At 45.6% G+C, this 18,770-nt stretch overlaps 1 long non-coding RNA gene across 1 annotated transcript; it reads right to left on the bottom strand.

Moving 5' to 3' along the window:
* Nucleotides 1–11,806: 11,806 nt before the first annotated feature.
* LOC146402935 (uncharacterized) lies at nucleotides 11,807–18,029 on the bottom strand. The gene is made up of 3 exons (XR_014808150.1): nucleotides 17,054–18,029; nucleotides 16,107–16,777; nucleotides 11,807–16,070 (listed from the first exon to the last, which is right to left on the bottom strand). It is a non-coding gene; the product is annotated as an uncharacterized LOC146402935 (long non-coding RNA).
* Between the last annotated feature and the right edge of the window lie 741 nt (nucleotides 18,030–18,770).

The following is an 18,770-nucleotide window of genomic DNA, read 5'->3' as shown; positions in this document are numbered from 1 at the left end:
AGTCTCCATATAGTTGTGCAACTGTCACATGGAGTTCATTTATGCTGTAGGTTTTGAAGTCAGAGTGAGGGTAATGGTTAGAAGTTAGAGTGGGGAACTCTACTATATTTAAGGAAGAACTCTCTAACGTTACAGTTATTCATCAATGGGATAGTTGCCTTAAAAGTAGAATGGAAATTCATCCATTCAATGCATATTTATTGTCTACTCTATGCCAGACATTATGCTGGATTCATTTATGATAATTCCTAGTGAACCCATAGTAACTTGGAGTATTCAAGTTACACTTTATTTTCAAAATTCATAAAAACCATTTTAAATATTCTTTTGTAGAATTTGGGAGTGGTCATCAACATTAGTGGCTTTGTTTCTCAATTCTGGACCTGACCCCCCTCCCCCTTTTTTTTCCTCTCAAAATTTGAAAGCCTGGGGTGATAGTTTCTCATGTCCAGTGTTAGTTAGATGGACATTGTTCTGTCAAAACAAGTGTTTTCAGTAGTCATAAGTCAAAATTGCCTATACTTGGAATTACGTAAGTTTAGATATTCCTTACTATTTGTGGCAGAAAGAACTACAAAGTATTCCCTGAACTCCTTTTCCTTTCTTTCTGAGCATCCTGCCCAACTACCTTTCCCAGCCTCCTTTGTAAGAAGGTATGGCCACATGGCTGAGTTTTAGCCAGTGCAAAAGGCTAAAACGATGTGTGTCACTTACAGGCCTGGCCCATAAAACCATCTCTCCCCCTCTTCTGGTTAAATGTCAGGGACATAGAGAAGGGCAGAGCCACCAACGGAAGGAGCCCGGATCCCTGACCCTGTGGAAGACTGCCTGATAGCCAGGCTTATTTGCCCTGGACTTTGCCTGAATGAGAAATCAACTTCACTGTTGAAACACCGAGATTTTGGAGTATATATGTTAAGGCCGCGAGTGTCTTCTTATTCCAACTGGTCCTGCAGGATGCCCTCCAAGAGAGAAGAAATGTGGAACCAAAGTTGGGGATTTTGTTCTGCCCTTTCCTGTTTGCAAAGACTCGGTGGAGGAGGTGAAAGTAAAAGACATAGCACTTAACTACCCACTGAGGCTTCCTTTTGGTCATGTTTTCTTTCTCGATGAATTTATAAACGTCATGAGACATAGTTCCATGTCTTCCATCTTCTTTTACATTTAATCTTTTGGTGGGCATTTACTGAGAAATGCCAGGTGCTTTGGGGATTTCGGAAGAACTATAGATAATGCGCATTGTTAAATATTCATTTTATTCAATAATTTTTGAGAATTGACTATGAGCCAGCCCCTGGGAACACTGATGAACAAAAGCTACAGTACTGGCCTACAAACTGGGGTACAGCAAGGAAAATAGAAATAAAGAGGTGAGACTAGTCAAGTATGATAATGTGGTGAGAAAGAAGGACAGGCTGTTCTGGGTGTACATGGAAGGGACACCTGACAAGGGTAGTGGTCAGAGAATTGTCCTCTATGAAGATGACGGACAAATTGAGACTTCAAGGATGAGTAGGAGCAGCCAGAAAAAGAGGAGACAGTGGAGAGAGAAAGGCTGTTCTAGGAAGAGGGAATGCATGTACAAAGGCCTGGATATGCAGCTTGAAGGTGGGGGCGTGTTTGGAGGGACTAGAAGGTAAGCTGGAAAGGAAATTGGAGTGGATGAGCAGGAGAGGAGGAACTTGTCCTATAGGTACGCATGCACTTAATAAATGCATCCAGAAGGCCTTGTACTATATGTGTATGTGTATAGGAGAAATATGGCTGATTAACCGTCAAGATGTCAACAATTGTGATATTTGGGTGACTTCTCTGTTTGTTCAAAAACTTTCTACAGTAAACGTGTATTACACTTGGAATTTGAAAACCCAGAGTGAGTGTGTTTTCTTCTTGGCCATGATTGCACCTGCCATGCCTCTCCGGATCCTCAGAGCAGTCCTCTGAGCACACTGAGGTCTAAGCTGATACACAGTGAAGCTGGAATTCGCCATCCCATGGTCCCAGTTCATCCACTTCCTCTCCATGGCGCCCGCGTCCCCTGCAGTTATCTAAGTACTGATGGTGGCTTTTCCTGGAACTACCGACTTTCGTGCCATGTTGCATGTTCCTGTTTATGTAGTTTGGAGCTTAGGGAAACTGGATCAATGTTCTCATGGTCCTGAACTACCCAAGAGGCTTTCCATGCACAAAAGATGGTCTTCAGCTTCTGGATTATGTCATCACTTCTGTTTTCTGTGATGCTATCATATCCTTTGCCTAGTGATTTGGCAGTAGGGGAGAGGGCTACTGATAATTTTTTAAAAATGAATTTAGGGAGGAAATTGTTTCTCATTATTCTATCAACCCACTTTTTTGGAGGGGGAGCTGTACACACAGCATACGGAAGTTCCCAGGCTAGGGGTTGAATGGGAGCTGCAGCTGCTGGCCTACACCACAGCCACAGCAACGCCAGATCCAAACCACATCTGCAATCTACATCACAGCTCACGGCAATGACAGATCCTTAACCCACTGAGTGAGGCCAGGGATCGAACCAGCATCCTCATGGATTCTAGTCAGGTTCCTTAAGCGCTGAGCCACAACAGGAACTTCCCAACCCACATCTTGATTGACTCACATGTTGGTGCTTGGCCAAGCCAGTGACAGTGAACACCCAAACACTTGAAAATCTTGAAGCACTGTATTACCATTGTCTAAATTATGCTGTGGCAACAAACCACCCCCCAAATCTCAGAGGCTTGAGTTTAACTCACGTGCATGTTAACATTTCTATCCTAATTTAGGGCTTAGCTCTTCACTCTGAGACAGTCAGTGAAGAATTGGCACCCTTGAAAAAGTAGTGCCCCCTGACCCCGCATCTGAGATATTGCTGGTATGGGTCACAGGGAAGAGAGAGAGGTGACACCAGGGGATGGTTCTGAAAGTTTTGCCCACCTGTCACGTCCACTCACCTTTTATTGGCCAGAGTTTGTCATGGGATTGATAGGGAGGGGCAGCCAATGGTTTGACAGACACCTTAGCTCTGGATCTCAGCTTCTGTATCTATAAAAGGGAAATAGATATAATACATGACTGAATATTCAAACCATGGAATAGCCACTTGAAAAGATGAGTTAATTGTCCTTAAAAATGAGTTGATCTGGAGAAAAACCCACAATATAGTGTTACACAAAGAAAGTGGGTTGCGCAGTAATGTGTATAGCTTGGTCTCATTTTTGCATAAATTTTAAAAAGCCTATATCTGAGCATATTTGTTTGCAGAGAATATTAATAAAAACAGCTAATGTTTAATGAATACTTATATGCCCATTCTGTGCAAAACGCTTTTTACATGCATTTGCTCATGTAATCCTTGCAAAATCCAGAGAAAGAAGTAGAGAGTTACATCAAATAGTTATTATTATCAGCTTTCTTACTTGGGGTGGGATTAGAGAGATTTCATTTACTTTTAAAAATAGATGGTTTCTGTACATTTTTCCTGATCACAATAGGTGGCTTAATCAGCTTTCGTGGTGCAAGAAACCACTGTGACATCTGAGTGCTATGCAATGCTAAGTATTTTATTTTTCTGCTCATGGATCTGCAGTCAGCTGAGGGAGCATGGCCTTCCAAGGCCCCACTTGGTCTTCTTTCCTCTCCACTGTGTTTGTCTCCCCTGCAGTTTTCTAAGAAGTGAAGATGGCTTTTCCTGGAACTGCTGCCATCAGTGTTCAGGTGCAACCTGGAGAAATAGGTCCAGGGTCAAGTTCAGGTCTGCTCCGTGTACCTCATTCTAGAACCCATCCCAGAGAAGCAGAATCTGCCAAGGGTCTGTTCTTTCTCGTGGCAGAGGTGGACGCAAATGGAAGCAGGGAAGCTTGTTAAGGCTGATGCTTGGAACCAGTCTGTTGTCATTTTGGCCCACGTTCTGCTTGTTGAAGCAAGTCACATGGCCAAGTCCAATATTGGTGGAGCTGGAAAGTCATAGAGATTTGGAAAGAAGGAGTGAATATTTGCTGTAGGGTATTCTATAATCAGCATTTGTTGCTTAAAAAAAAAAAAGTGAGGTAAAGAATATTTGCCAGGGATAATCTAATTGTGTTCAATACATTATAGAGTCACTTTGTGCATTTCTTAAAAATACAAACTCCAGGGAGTTCCTGTCATGGCTCAGTGGAAATGAACCCAGCTAGTAGCCATGAGGCATAGGTTGGATCCCTGGCCTTGCTCAGTGGGTTAAGGATCACTTGTTGCCATGAGCTGTGGTGTAGTTTGTAGATGCAGTTTGGATCCCTCATTGTGGCTGTGGCATAGGCCAGTGGCTACAGCTCTGATTCGACCCCTAGCCTAGGAACTTCCATATGCTGTGGCTGCGGCCCTAAAAAGACAAAAAAAAAAAAAAAAAAAAAAAAAAAAACTCCGTATCTACAACTATAATGAGCACAGTGATATTAACATGGACGTTTAATTAACCAGAGTACTCATTGCCTAGTAGGGCAGGTAGGAATTTACACCACCTTGGCTTATGCTGTCTGTGGTGTAACATTCTGAGCATAATTCAGAGACTGTTTAATGGCCTTGTGTATACATCACTGCTACTTGTGTGGCCATTTGCAATCCAAGGAACTTAAATCATGAAATCATGGAATCTCAGGCCTGGAAGGCTCTGGTGCCTGTAGTAGTAGGGAGGTGCCTTTTAACTTTCTTGGACTTAACTTACATGCCAGTTATAGTCATTCTTGATGGGGTGTCTCACCCAATTGCTGGAAAATGGTTATGGAAATCAAAATTCCTTCATTTAGGAGTTCCCGTCATGGCTCAGCAGAAATGAATCTGACTAGTATCCATGAAGACACAGGTTCAATCCCTGGCCTCGTTCAGTGGGTTAAGGATCCGGTGTTGCTGTGAGCTGTGGTGTAGGTCGCAACATTGGTGTGGTTGTGGTGTAGGCAGGCAGGCAGCTGCAACTCTGATTCGACTCCTAGCCTGGGAACCCCCATATGCCACAAGTGCAGCTCTAAAAAGCAAAAAAAAAAAGAGAAAAAAAGAAAAGAAAAAAAAAGCATTGTATTTCTCAGGTTTCAGTCATTTACCCATCCTTCTGTCCATTTTGCTATGTCCACTTACTTCCCTAAAATCTATTTACTATTTGTCTTTACATAGATTCGCTTTTTAAAACTTAGAGGTATTTTTATAGAAGATGATACGTTAGCACTGTAAATGTATAGGAAGTATTACCTGCCACAAACTTTAGACAACTGTAAAAATGAAATATATAATCATTAAAACCGATAACATCTCTTATTCTACATGTGGTAGATGTTTTCCACTGCTATAGTAGAAGTGTATGGGCTTTGAAATCAGGAAAGTGTGGGTTCAAATCTAACTAATTCCCTTCCCAATAGTTTGCTCTTAGGCAACTTTCTTAATTGTTGAACATCTGTTTCCTATCCATAAAATGGAACAGCAACAGTTCCCAGGTTAACTTAGTGATGGATTGACTACCACGAGTTATGTCATGAGCTAAGTGTGTGGGTACAATGAAAACTGTGTGAATGGACTTGGAGTTGCAGATTTGGATTCAAGTCCTGTTTCATCTCCTTTGGATAAATCATTTAGCATCTCTGAGCCTCAGTTTCCTCTTCTGAGAATGAGTGTGGTGATTGCCGTTTATGCCTTCTTCAAAGAACTTGTGGAAGGAATGAGATCATAACTAATGGGAAAGCCTTTCTTGCATGGATACAGGCATTCCTGCTCTAATGTGACACGTATGTTCCTGAAATACTCTGTATTCTGCAGCGTTGTACATTAAAAATAACGTGACTTTGCATCTACTAACCCCAAATTCCAGTCCATTCCGCTCCCTCTCTCCTTCCGTTGGCAACTGTTGCATTTAGAATCGATGGGCTAATGAGATCCTGTTGTACAGCACAGGGAACTGTGTCCAATCTCTTGGGATAGAACATGAGGGGGGATGATACAAGAAAAAGAATGTATATATGTATGTACGAGTGGGTCAGTTTGCTTTACAGCGGAAATTGGCACAGCATTGTAAATCATCTATACTTTAATTAAAAAATAAAAGTTAAAAAATAACATGACTTATTGCCAAATCAGGTTGAGGCAGATCTCTGCAAACTTCTGCAATACTATAACCACGCTGCTAAGATAAAATTCTGAACATACTAATAAAAATAATAGAGCTAAAAAAGATGTTAATTTTTTTGTTTCTTTTTTGGCTGCACTCCTGGCATATGGAAGTTCCTGAGCCAGGGACTGAATCCAAGCCTCATCTGTGACCGGAGCCGCTGCAGTTGGATTCTTAACCCACTGTGCCACAGCAGGAACTCCAGATCTGTTAAATTTTGACTCACACCCACCCATACCTACTAGAGTGAATGTAGGATTTTACCTTAAAACAGGCAAAGGTAACTTAATGGAAGGTGTAAGGAAAGTGAGACTGTTGCCATTATGAAGGCGAGGGCAAATGCTCAAAGATGGGATGCAATAAGCTCTTTCAAGAAGTATGTAGGCAAACAGCCCAGTAGGAATGGAGGGTGGCTGGGCATTCTGTCCAGTACCCCCAGCACTGGATGCCTCTGAGGCAATCACATTCCCCTCTGTCTGTGGAGTTTCTGCTCAGCTGCTGCTTCCCCGTGGAGCAAAACATTAACTGGGGAAAAATCAGTGTGAGATAAAGCACCCTGCATGTTCTACTGCTCTCATTCTTTTAGGTATCAGCCTTACCTTGACTTCCAGTAGCATGGGTCACAGGATCCTGTACTGTAGCAGAGGAGGCCGCATACACTGATGGGGGGAAGGCTTGCAGCTCTCCACCAAGAGCCCAGGCTGCAGTCCCAGGCTCTGTGAGCAGCACAAGCAGAGAACCCCAGAGGTAGAATTCATTCAATACCCTGAGTCTCCCTCTCTGTGCCCCCCTCCCTCTCTTCTTAGTCTGACTGTCTAATTCTTTTTCCTCTCGTTGGTTTCAGGCCTCCTTTTCCTCACTAGCCTGTGAGCTGGAGAGGGGACTCTGTCTTATTCATTGACGTGCTCTGAGGACCCACACGGGCCCTGGAGCAGAATAGTTGCTTTACAATTGTACCTCCTTTTGTAGGTAAGGAAGAGCCTAGAACCCACCAAGCAGTCCCCAGGTTCATCTGAGGGCATCAGAATCACTAGACCACCTTGACACGAGGATGGAGGCATGCCCTCCTTCTATCTCCAGAATTCCTGTTGCTCCCAAGTAAGGCAGGGACTTCTCAGTGGGTCCCAGCCCCACTTTACCCTCGAGAAGGCTGCCATGGAGCTGGGAGCACATCCTCTCCTTGGCCCTCCTCCCTACTTCCCTCTTTTCCTTCCTTCTCATAATTCCTTCCTCCCCTTCACCCTTCCCCTCCCTCGCTCCCTTCCAACAAATATTTAGTGGGTCCCCGTCCCAAACCAGGCACTATGAAGTGGTGGGCAAAGAAGACATGGAACCTACCCTCATGGTGCCTCTGTGTTGCCTAGAGGTTAAGTGCTTAACCTCTGGAGCCAGATTGCCTGGATCTGTTACCTGGCTCTGTCCTTTACTCACTGTATGGATTTGGCCAAATTCCTCTCCGAATCTATTTCCTTACCTGTAAACTAAGGCTCCTAATAGAACTTATTTCAGGGGGTTATCATGAATATTGAGTGAATTGGTATATAACGTACTTAGAATAGGACCTGACTCAGTAAGTGCCCAGTAAATACCAACTGTAATTACTAGTATGATGTTGCCGTCTATAGATAATACGTAAACGTATTAACATAAAATCACAGAAAGCAGTAAGTGTTATGAACGAAAAGAATGGAATAAGCTGGAACTCTGTTTTTCCTTTCCCTGGGCTCTTGGTGGAGAGCTGCAAGCCTCCCCCCCATCAGTGTATGGAAAAATACTGTATGGTGTTCCCTTCTGTATGGTGTAGTGAGTAGACTATGCAACGTTATCTGACAAGGGGAGTCCGGGAGGTGGTTGAGGCTGAGGCCCTAAAAGATGACTGTATATTTCAGGTTTGAAAGAAGATAAACAGTGGGAAACCGCTCAAAGAGGGTGATCTGAAAGGGCCTCTCTGAAGAGGGGCTGCAACATAAAGGACATAAATGCCAACTCTGGCAGGAGGAGGTGGCGTGGGAGGGCCACTCCCGGCAGAGGAAAGGCTGGAGAGCCCTCACCAGTGACCAGGTGTTGGGACTCACCCCTACGGGCTCTGCACTTGATCAATTTGGTTAAACAGCCTTTTGCTCCCAGTTGGTCAGGTACAGCGTCACTATATCGGGAGCTCTCAGTTGTGGCTTCTAAGCACTGGACCCAACACTGGCACGGTCCATATCCTGAGGATTCTCGAACTCTGTGTCTTTTCAGGCTCTGTGACTTCCTGCTGGGTCAGTTTTATTTCCTAGATTCCACTTGAGCAAATTAAAGAAGGGAAACATAATGAATGTGCAGCTCTAAGTACCGTGGTCGAAATTCACTCCCAGTCCCTAAGTTTTAATTAGTGTAGGTTGCCAGCCACATACAGTTTGGTTAACTTTGGTTACATCATCTCATTTCCTGGTTATTCACCAGTACTCACTCAACGAACACCAACTGAGCAAGAAGTATGTGCTGCTGTGACGGAGTAGAGAGGTCACTTGCGGCCGCAGCTTCTCCACCCATAGCATGAAGGCTTGGACCAGATCACTGGTTTTCAGCTGCTGGGTTCACTCCCAGCCTCCATTTTATTAAACAAATTAGAGTGGATTCCAGGTTATTCCTTTAATAGCTTTAGCCTTACTCTCTGATATACTGAGAAGGTTTCTCAAGTGGGGGAGCAAACGGTGGATTGACAAGTGGCAGCTGGAGATTTTTATTATTATTACCCAGCACTTCTCTACCTAGATGGTTAGGCTGTGTGAGCCTCACTTGTCACAAAGACTCCATGGAGGGTTGTGAACTGCTCAACTGGATGTTCTCTGAGGTCCTTTCCAGCTCTGACATTTTCTCAATCCTCTGATTTTTTTTTTTTTTTTCTCTTTGTTTCCTTTCATTTAACGCCATTTCCTAGGCACGTTTCCAAGGATCCAGGGGTCCTCTCCCTTGTCAGTCTCATGGATTCTGCTTCAGTTTTACTTAGCACTCTCCCTATTAATCCCTCCTTGATTCACTTCACCTTACAGACCTTCTCAGAGCCTTCATTTCAATGAATCCTAATTCTGTGTGTGTATGTGTATGTATGTGTACTCCACATTCAAATTATTTACTCTTGGCACTAGTAGGTACTCAGCAACTGTTGGACAAATTAGTAATTTTTTTTTTTCCTTTTTAGGGCCTCATCTGAGGCATATAGAAGTTTCCAGGCTAGGGGTTGAAGCAGAGCTGCAGCTGCCTGCCTAGGTCACAGCCACAGCAGCACCAGATCTGAGCCACATTTGCGACCTACACTGCATCTTATGGCAACACTGGATCCTCAACCCACTGAGTGAGGCCAGGGATTGAACCCTCATCCTCAAGGACACTATATTGGGCTCTTAACCCACTGAGCCACAGTGGGAGCTCCCTCGTGAATTCTTAATGATTATACAGAAACTCACCATACACATCCGTACATGTAATAACCTCTGGGTCATTTGACTTCTTTTGTGAGGGTGTTGATTTGGACAGAATTGTCGGGTCCAAATTTTTAACCTGGTTTCGTGCTTTTATTACCAACTGTCAGACCGCTGTGGCTTTTATTTTTTTGTAAGCAGTAGTATTTCTGATAATGCTTGTGGTAATTATTTTTAACGTTATCTTGATTAATCATATCAAAGAGTACTTCCTCTTCTTCCCCCACTCTTCTTCTCCCTCTCCCCTTTGGTCTGAGTATCAATAGCCTTGTACCCCAGTTTCCAGTGGTTCCCCTAAAGCCACTCCGATCAGTGGTGCGTGTTCTGAATTTAACCAGAGGAAAAAAGAGGTGGGCTGCTCCAGCTCCGCATACCCTCAGTGTTTGTGTCTCCTCAGAGCCCTGTGTCTTTTTGCCTGTTCAGCCTTGGTCTGCTTTGGGGTTTTCTGCGATGGTGCTGATGATGGTGATGATAAAGGCAGCTGTGATAACCCTGTGAGATTATTAACCCTGTTTTATAGATAAGGAAACTAAGGCTCAGAGAGGTGAAACAGCTTAGCCTCAGTCACACAGCAAAGACGGGATTTTACACCTGTTCCCGAATCAAAGCTGGTCTCTCTCCACAAAACTACACCACACCACTCCCCAGGTGGACGCACAGGGTCAGGAGCCCTGTGGGAGCAGCAGGTCTGTCAGGTTCTTCAAGGCTGAGCTGTTTATCGCTGCAGAGGACACTCATCACTGTGCTAATTACATTAATTGCTGCCCACTCTGCAGCTAGGTGGGTGGCTTAACAACACCTAGCAACGAGGTAATGATGCCTGGGCTTGCCTTTCTGCATGAAAACATCTGACTGCCTTTTTTTTTTAAAAAAAAAAAAAAAACAAACTCCTTCCTGTGGTGGCCAAAGATAGTAACGATAGGTTCTATTGGTTGGAAGTTAGTGACTCTCTACCTGGTAGGGAAAAGGTCAAGACACTGAACTTTGCCCTCCATCAGCATCTGCTGTGTGCTGGACGCTTTCTTTAAGGGCTCTTTTATAATCCTCATGATAGCTTAGAGGTAGGTATTATCGTATCTTTGTTTCTAAGGGAACCCAGTCCCCTGCTTGGGGTCACATAGCTGGAAGTGGGCTGAGAACTCGGGACTGTCAGAGGGCAGATTTAGCCTCCACGAATTTGCCTACACCACAGCAGCTCTTGACTTCTTGCTTCTGATGCTTGGCATTGGATTCCACACCAGTAGGGCTGAATCTGTATTTCCAGAGAGGAGGCTAGGCCCTGGGAGTCGGTGTTATGCAGAGTCCTCCATGGCTAGGTGATGCATTTTTGACATTTCAGCCTTTCAACGCCCATCTCTTCCCTGGGCTTCTCAAGGAAATGCTAACAGAATTTTCCAGTTGACTTTTTAAGCGGTAATTTGAGGACTACATCCGTGTACTTCTTGGGAATGGACAAGGTGGCTTTGGCAATTCATCATAATTGGATAAGTGATTTAACTTCCCCAGAGACCCAGATAACAGAGGCTAATTTAGGAAGCAATTGACTTTGGAATGTTGTATATGCATGCACTCTATGGGTGTGTCCATAATCTGTGTCAATAAGTGTATTGTGTGCGTGGTGTGTGTTCTTCAGGAAGTCTTGGAGTACTGGTGGACTTAGATGGCTTGGTTCCCTTATTAATTACCATCTAGGTGTAAATGAGGTTTAAAATATATTTTCCTGGGGAGTTCCTGTCATGGCGCAGCAGAAACGAATCCAACTAGGAACAATGAGGTTGCGGGTTCGATCCCTGGTCTTGCTCAGTGGGTTAAGGATCCGGCATTGCTGTGAGCTGTGGTGTAGGTCGCAGATGTGGCTTGGATCTGGCCTTGCTGTGGCTCTGGTGTAGGCCGGTGGCAACAGCTCCGATTAGACCCCTAGCCTGGGAACCTCCATGTGCCACGGGTTCAGCCCTAAAAAGACAAAAAACAAACAAAAAATAAATTAAAAAAATAAAATATATTTTCCTAATATTCAAAACAACTGCATTATATAATGACCCTGAGCAGTGGTTAAGAGATCTAGAGCTAGACCAGGATTTGAATCTTGGCTCTGCCACTTACCAGCTGCTGTGACTTAGGCAAGTCACTTCACCTCTCTGGGCATTGGTCGTCTCATCTCTAAAAATGGGGGTTAAAACAGTGCTGACCCTGTGGGACTGCTGTAAGTCTGCGAGGTGCTGGAGGAGCGGGGGCTATGTCTGTACCCTTCTCGGCATCCAGTGAAAGGAGGTTCGGAAAGAGCAGGCTTTGGACCTAGATAATCTCTCAACTTTGATTCTAGCATTCTGTAATGGCTGTGCGACCTTGGAGAAATTCCTTGACTTTTCTGGGCCTCAGATTCCTCGTCTATGAAATAGAAGCTCATTATTCCTACCTCAAACACTTGTCACATGGGACATTGGCGGGACATATGAAGACCCCTGGTACCTCAGATAACACGTAGGAGGTAGCCTCTTCCCTTTCCCCATTCCAGAGGCTGACGGCCAAGGATGGACCACTGAGTTCTACTATGGCCTGTAAAACATATTCTTTTCTCTCACACTCCATTTTTATTCTCTCCTTCCCACCCTTTGTCTTTATTCCCCTCCCCACCACCACCTCTCCCTTTTCTTTTTCTTTTTTGGTCAGCCTCCATCTACTGGACAGACTCTCCCCCTCTGTCCAGGGTCGTCTGGCCTCCTCCACCCCTGCCTCCATCCGGCTCCTGTTTAATTCTCCACACAGGGTATCCTTCCCCAGCCTGACTGAGACCTTGCTACTCTTCCGTGCCACTCCCTCCAGCGGCTTCTTGTCGCAGGCCATGGCCCTCACCTCAAGGCTCAGTGTGAACTGTCTTCCGGCAAACTCTCTGACCTGGCCTCCTGGTGCTCTAACTGCTTCAGCCTCAAAGGCCTCCGGGCTGTTACATGAACTTTCCAAGCACATTCTAGGTTCAGCTTTGGGTCTTTGATACATACAGCTCCTTCTCCCTCTCAAAATCTGTAGAGGTCCTTATAACTTCCTCAAGGTCTCTGCCCACATATCACCTTAGCAGAAAGGCCTTCCTTGATGAACTCACATAGACTAACACCCCCAGCCCCTCTCAGTCCTCTATTTTATTCTTCACACTTTCCACTGACAGAGTCTGTATTTATTCCTTTACTTTTTATTGCTTCCCTCCCCACAGTGGAAGGTAAGCTCTGGAAGAGCAGACTTTGTTTTGTTTGCTGCTGTGTCCCCAGAGCCTGGCACATAGTAGGTGCTCAGTTAACATCTGCTGAGGACATGAACGTATGCGACCTCTATATGAAACAGCAGCGGAGAGCCCACAGAGATGCCCCAGGTGATATCAGCCCTGGATGACGTACTGACCGGCATTTATTAAACCCAACCAAGATGGTGCGTGGTGAGGAGAGTCAGGTGGTCTTTTAGGGGTCCACCCCCTTCACATCCGTGCCTTCGAGACCAATACCATTTCATCTGTGGCAGTGACATGCCTAGTTTCACACTGCCTTGTGCCGGGTTGTAATGTTGTCTAGAATCCCTGTGGCAGCTTGGCAGCATGATTAATTTGCTCATAGAGATATGGATCGATCACAGATAACAATCACTCCTGGTGTATATTTAGCACCACCGCACCAAACTGAAAGTTAGAGGTGTGATGCCTAATTGTTCCCAGACTATGAAAACAAAACACAGAATCTGCTAGCACTGAATCAGTCTTCTCCTCCTGGTCTCTCCCTCCCTTCCACCCTCTCCGTCCTGATTATGCTTCTGTCATAACAGTGGTAGCTGAGTCAAGAACAATACCACACTGGGCGTCCAGAGCTCCAGCCGCAACACCACCACTCTTTCACTGTGAGATCTCCAGCAGGTCACCTCACCTCCTTGACCCTCAGGGTCGTCCTCTATGAAACGGGCTTTGAGAACAGGTACTCAGTACTATGTGTTGAATGAAAGGTGGTGAACTAAGACACCAGGGTGGAGTGGCTAGCCCATGGTGAACCTGCAGTAGTGCTAGTGCCTTCCGTGCCTACTAATTTACGTGACAGTAAGGTTTTGTTAAGCTGCCTTTGGCTTCGGTCGACCTTTAAGATAGACAACCTAGCAAAGAATGGAGACAAGGTCTTTTAGACTCAGAACTTCAGAAGACTTTGACAGAGGTCCTACTGGTGGCATGGCGGGGTGGAAGATTCTGGGGCAGGCAGGCAGGGGGGTGGGGTATCAAGGCAGTGAGAGGCACGGTTCTGCTCTTCTTCGTTTCTGGGGCTGCTGTACCAAATGCCACCAGCTTGGTGGCTTCAAACAACAGACATTTCTTCTTGCACAATTCTAGAGGTCAAAAAATCCAAAATCAAAGTGTCAGAATTGGAGTTCCTGTTGTGGCTCAGTGGTTAGCAAACCCAACTACCATCTATGAGGATGCTGGTTCGATCCCTGGCCTCACTCAGTGGGTAAAGGATCTGGTGTTGCCGTAAGCTGTGGTGTAGGTCGCAGATGCAGTTCAAATCCCGACTTGCTGTGGTTCTGGCGTAGGCTGGAGGCTACAGCTCCGATTGGACCCCTAGCCTAGGAACCTCCATATGCTGCAGTGTGGCCCTAAAAAGACAAAAATACCAAAAAAAAAAAAAGTGTCAGAATAGAAGGTTCTAAGGAGGGTCCATTCTTTGGCCCTACCAGCTTTCTATAACTCCTGATAACACCCATTCCATCTCTGCCTCCATCTTCTCCTGGCCTTTCTCTCTGGGTATCTGTGTATCTCAAATTTCCCTCTCCTTTTTGTTATAATCTGCTAGTTTTAGAGAACTGACCCTAAATCCCAAATGATATCGTCTTGAGATCCTTAACTTCCATAAACCCTATTTCCAATAGTTTGTATTCCCAAATACTGGGGGTTGGACATAGATTTTTGGGGAAGACACAGTTCAACCCACTACAGTGCCCTTTAGGAATTTTAGATTCTGCAAAGGGACAGAATGCACCCAGCTGAGCACATACTCCTGGAAGGTGGGTAAGGTTTTGATTGATTCATTCTTTGACTTAGAAACACTGCTGAACCCCCACTGAGCTGGGCACAGGAAAGTAGAAGCCATCAGGAGTTCACATCAGGTGGGGGTGGGGTGGTGGGCACAGGGAGAGAGGAACAGGCATTCTGTTCAGTGTGGTAGGGCTTGGAGGAGGTGGGCCCTGATGCTAGGGGGTGCTTAGCAGCAAGCTCTAGAGGGTAGGGGGTCAGATGTCTTCCCAGAGGAGGAGAAAGGATTGTTTCACCTGAGGCCTGAAGAACGTGGGAGTAGGAGCCAGCCACACCCAAAGGGGGAGGCGCTCTAGAAAAAGGAAAGAAAGCCCAACCTCTGTGAGCCCACCAGGAAGAAGTAGAGGCTGGTGGGCTGCAGGGGCAGACAAAGGATCAAATCAATCACACAGGTTGCTGGGAGCCATTCAGAGTGGTGGAGAGCCAGGCATGACCTGATCTGCACATTAAAAATAAAAATTAGAGGAATTCCCACTGTGGTGCGATGGGATCTCTGGGGTCTTGGGAGCGCTAGGACATGTGTTCCATCCCTAGCCTGGTACAGTGGGTTAAGGATCCATGCATTGCCACGGCTGTGGCTTAGGTTGCAATTATGGCTCTGATCTGATCCCTGGCCAGGAACCCCATAGGGGCCAGGGGTGGCCCCAAAATAAATAAATAAATACATAAAAGTAAAACTTAGAGAAAGCCTGTAAAAGTGATTTTCCAGTAGATTTAAAAATTGTATTTATTATGTTTTGTGTGTGTGCGTTTTAAGTATAGCATATACACAGAAAAGTGCCACTTGAAGAATAAGTGAATAGTGCTGTGTGTACACCACTTATATTGTTCAATTCTCAGAGGAAGATTAGAGGGGAGTTTGAGATGGGCCAATGTCTCAGAATTCCTCTTCTTTGTTCTACTGGAAAATGACCTCCATAACAGGAAGAACCTGAGTTGTAGAATAGGAAGACTCAGTTGTGAGCCCCATCTGGTATCTTCCTGCTATGTGATCTCAGGCAAATGGCTCTACTTCCCTTATCCTCAGTTTTACCATCTGTAGAATGGGCTAACAGTATCTGCCTCACCAAGATGGTGTGAAAAGTGAAACAGGACAAAGCTGGAGAAAGCTCTCTGCGTTACGCAAAAAAAGTGCTCTTGAGGAGTTGCCATTGCGGCTCAGCAGTGGCAAACCCAACTAGTATCCATGAGGACGTGGGGTTCCAAACCTGGCCTTGCTTCTTGCTCAGTGGGTTAAGGATCCAGCATTGCCGTGTGCTGTGCTGTGGTCACAGACTCAGCTCAAATCCCCAGTTGCTGCGGCTGTGGTGTAGGCTGGCAGCCGCAGCTCCAATTTGACCCCTATCCTGGGAACTTCCATATGCCGCAGGTGTGCGGCCCTAAAAAGACAACACAGACACACAGACACACACACACACTGCTCCTGAGTTTCAACACACACACACACACACACACACACTGCTCCTGAGTTTCAACACACACACACCGCTCCTGAGTTTCAAACTCTAATCTCTCTCAGATCTGGGTTGCTTTGCTGTACCTTCTTCTTTCTCCACCTGACGGCGGGCGGTTCAGATAAAGGAGAAGAGGGGGAGGAGGGAGTTTCTCTTTTTGTAGCACTTTGTTTCCCATTCTAAAATACCTCTACCGGATCTGGACTGTCACTCCTGTACCCTTCTTTATCCCCACCCTTCCCGCTCACTCTCACTGTTTCCCCTCTCACCTAACAGGCTCAAAGAGGCAGAGGAAGGAGGGCAGGGAGTTAGGGCCATGAAAAGAGGCTTGGGGGTGAGGATAAAACTGATGCTCCTTTCCCAGCCTTCACTGAGGACCTCGTGTCGCCATCTCTGCACAGGGCATTGGGGATTGCTGGGGGACAGGGAATGCCGTGGCATTCACAGATAGTTACTGTTGAAGCAAAATGGAAACAGGTGAGTAACAGAGCAGTCAGCTAAGGTCAAGGTCTTACTGTTAAGAGGTAAAAGGCCCCTAAGGAGTTGAGAAACAGAAGAGACAAAACGCCAAAAAGAAGGTGAGGCCAGTGCCAGACTCTCCCTCTCACCTCCCATTTCAGATTCTTGGCATTTCTGCAATAAATACCTTTAAGTGTCTATTGCACATCAGACCATTCTTTTTTTTTTTTTTTTTTTTTGTCTTTTTACTATTTCTTGGGCCGCTCCCACGGCATATGGAGGTTCCCAGGCTAGGGGTCGAATCGGAGCTGTAGCCACTGGCCTATGCCAGAGCCACAGCAACGTGGGATCCGAGCCGCATCTGCGACCTACACCACAGCTCACGGCAACGCCGGATCATTAACCCACTGAGCAAGGGCAGGGACCGAACCCGCAACCTCATGATTCCTAGTCGGATTCGTTAACCACTGCGCCATGACGGGAACTCCCAGACCATTCTTTTACATACTTTGTCTTATACAGTCTTAGAACAAGGCCAAAAGCCGAGTCTTGTAATTACCATGCTTCTGATGAGGGGGACTGAGATGCTCAGGCACTTACTCCAGATCACACCACTGTTAAAGGAAGGAAAGAGTTTGGAACACCCATTCATCCAGCTCCAAAGCTCCTGCTTTTCCCACTCTGCGCTCCTGTTTCACTGCAGGGCACCACACATTTCATCAGGCTGTGCTGCATTGCATGCATTTTTAGTATTTGTGTGCACATGTCAATAGGCATGTCGACATGCCTGCTGGGTGAGTCCTAATGATTGCATTTTGAGTGGCTACCTGCATTTTTGCTGGCAAGGCTTGGCCCAGGAGGACAGGAAAGGAAGCCCAGGAGCCCACTGCGTGGGAGGCCCGTCACATGGCCCGAGGGTTGGTCCTTGAACAAACCAATGGGAAATGGCTCTGGGTAGCACCAGTGGAACTTCAGTTCCCTGGGGGACTCCCAGGTTTTTCCATGACTATCCTATTGCCAAAGCACAATTCATTTCCCATTTTTTAAAAATACAGGTAGAACTTTTATTTTTTAAATTTAATTTTTATTTTATATTATAGTTGATTTACAGTGTTGTTTTAGTTTCAGGTGTACAGCAACGTGATTCAGTTATACATTCTCATTCTTTTTTTTTTTTTTAAAGGAACTAATATTTAGCACCCAGTATATGACAAGCATGGTGCTAAGCACTTTACATCCGTGATATCATTTAACTCCTACACACCCTGCCAAGGGGGCACCCTCAGCACCCCTGTGTGGCCCAGGAGACCAGGAAACAGATTCAGTAAGGTGGGGTCCTTTGCCCAAGATCATTCAGAGCAGAGCAGAACAGGGCCTCCTGCCCAGTGCTGTCGAAACAACAGGCCACACTGGCATTTTAAAGTTATTGGTGGCTATATGTGGAATCAAAAAACAAAAAAATAAAAAAAGGGGATACAAATGAACTTATTTGCAGAACAGAAATAGACTCACAGACTTTGAAAATCTTAGGGTTACCAAAGGGGACCAGTGATGGGGTGGGAGAGATGGACTTGGAGGTTTGGGATTGGCATGTGCACACTGAGGTATATGGAACGATTGGCCAACAGGCACCTGCTGTATAACACCGGGAGCTCTACCCAGTATTCTATGATAATCTATGGGGGGAAAGATTCTGAGAGAGAGTGGATAGGTGTATATGTATGACTGGGTCACTTTGTTGTACAGCAGAAATTATCACAGCCTTGTAAATTAACTATACTTCAATAAAACTTAAAAAAAGATCAAGTTATTGGTGGGATAGTTCAGTTTTCAATAATATTGTAAATGATCTCTAATTCATGAACCAGGATGCTGGCCTGCCAATTCTGTCCCTGCTCTTTTAGAGAAGGAAGGGCTTTATCTTTTCACTCTTGAGTAACTGTGCCATGTTGTCCCAGAGATAAAAACCTTCAGGCCAGGTCACTTGAGTGTCATGTCTAGGGGGTTTAACAATGCCCACCTTTTCTCATTTGGCCCTCTTCTCCCCCTTTTTACCTAAGGCACCTGGTCTCCTTTCAAGACCTCTCCCCCTCCCCCATCACCATGGTTGTGTGGTTGCCGAGGTGGCCCCGGCCATGACCAGGAAGGCAGGACCTGTGGCCTGGATGAGCTTGTGGTCAGAAAGACCTGGTTTCCTGGGGTCCAGGGGG

Source organism: Sus scrofa, chromosome 6 (genome assembly GCF_054392235.1).
Source record: "Sus scrofa isolate SSC_HxYL_T2T_F1_AM1 chromosome 6, Sscrofa_HxYL_maternal_Yorkshire_Landrace_v2.0, whole genome shotgun sequence".
In the NCBI taxonomy this organism is placed as follows: domain Eukaryota; kingdom Metazoa; phylum Chordata; class Mammalia; order Artiodactyla; family Suidae; genus Sus; species Sus scrofa.
Note: the sequence above shows the minus strand (reverse complement) of the source record. Positions and strands in the feature narration are given on the sequence as shown.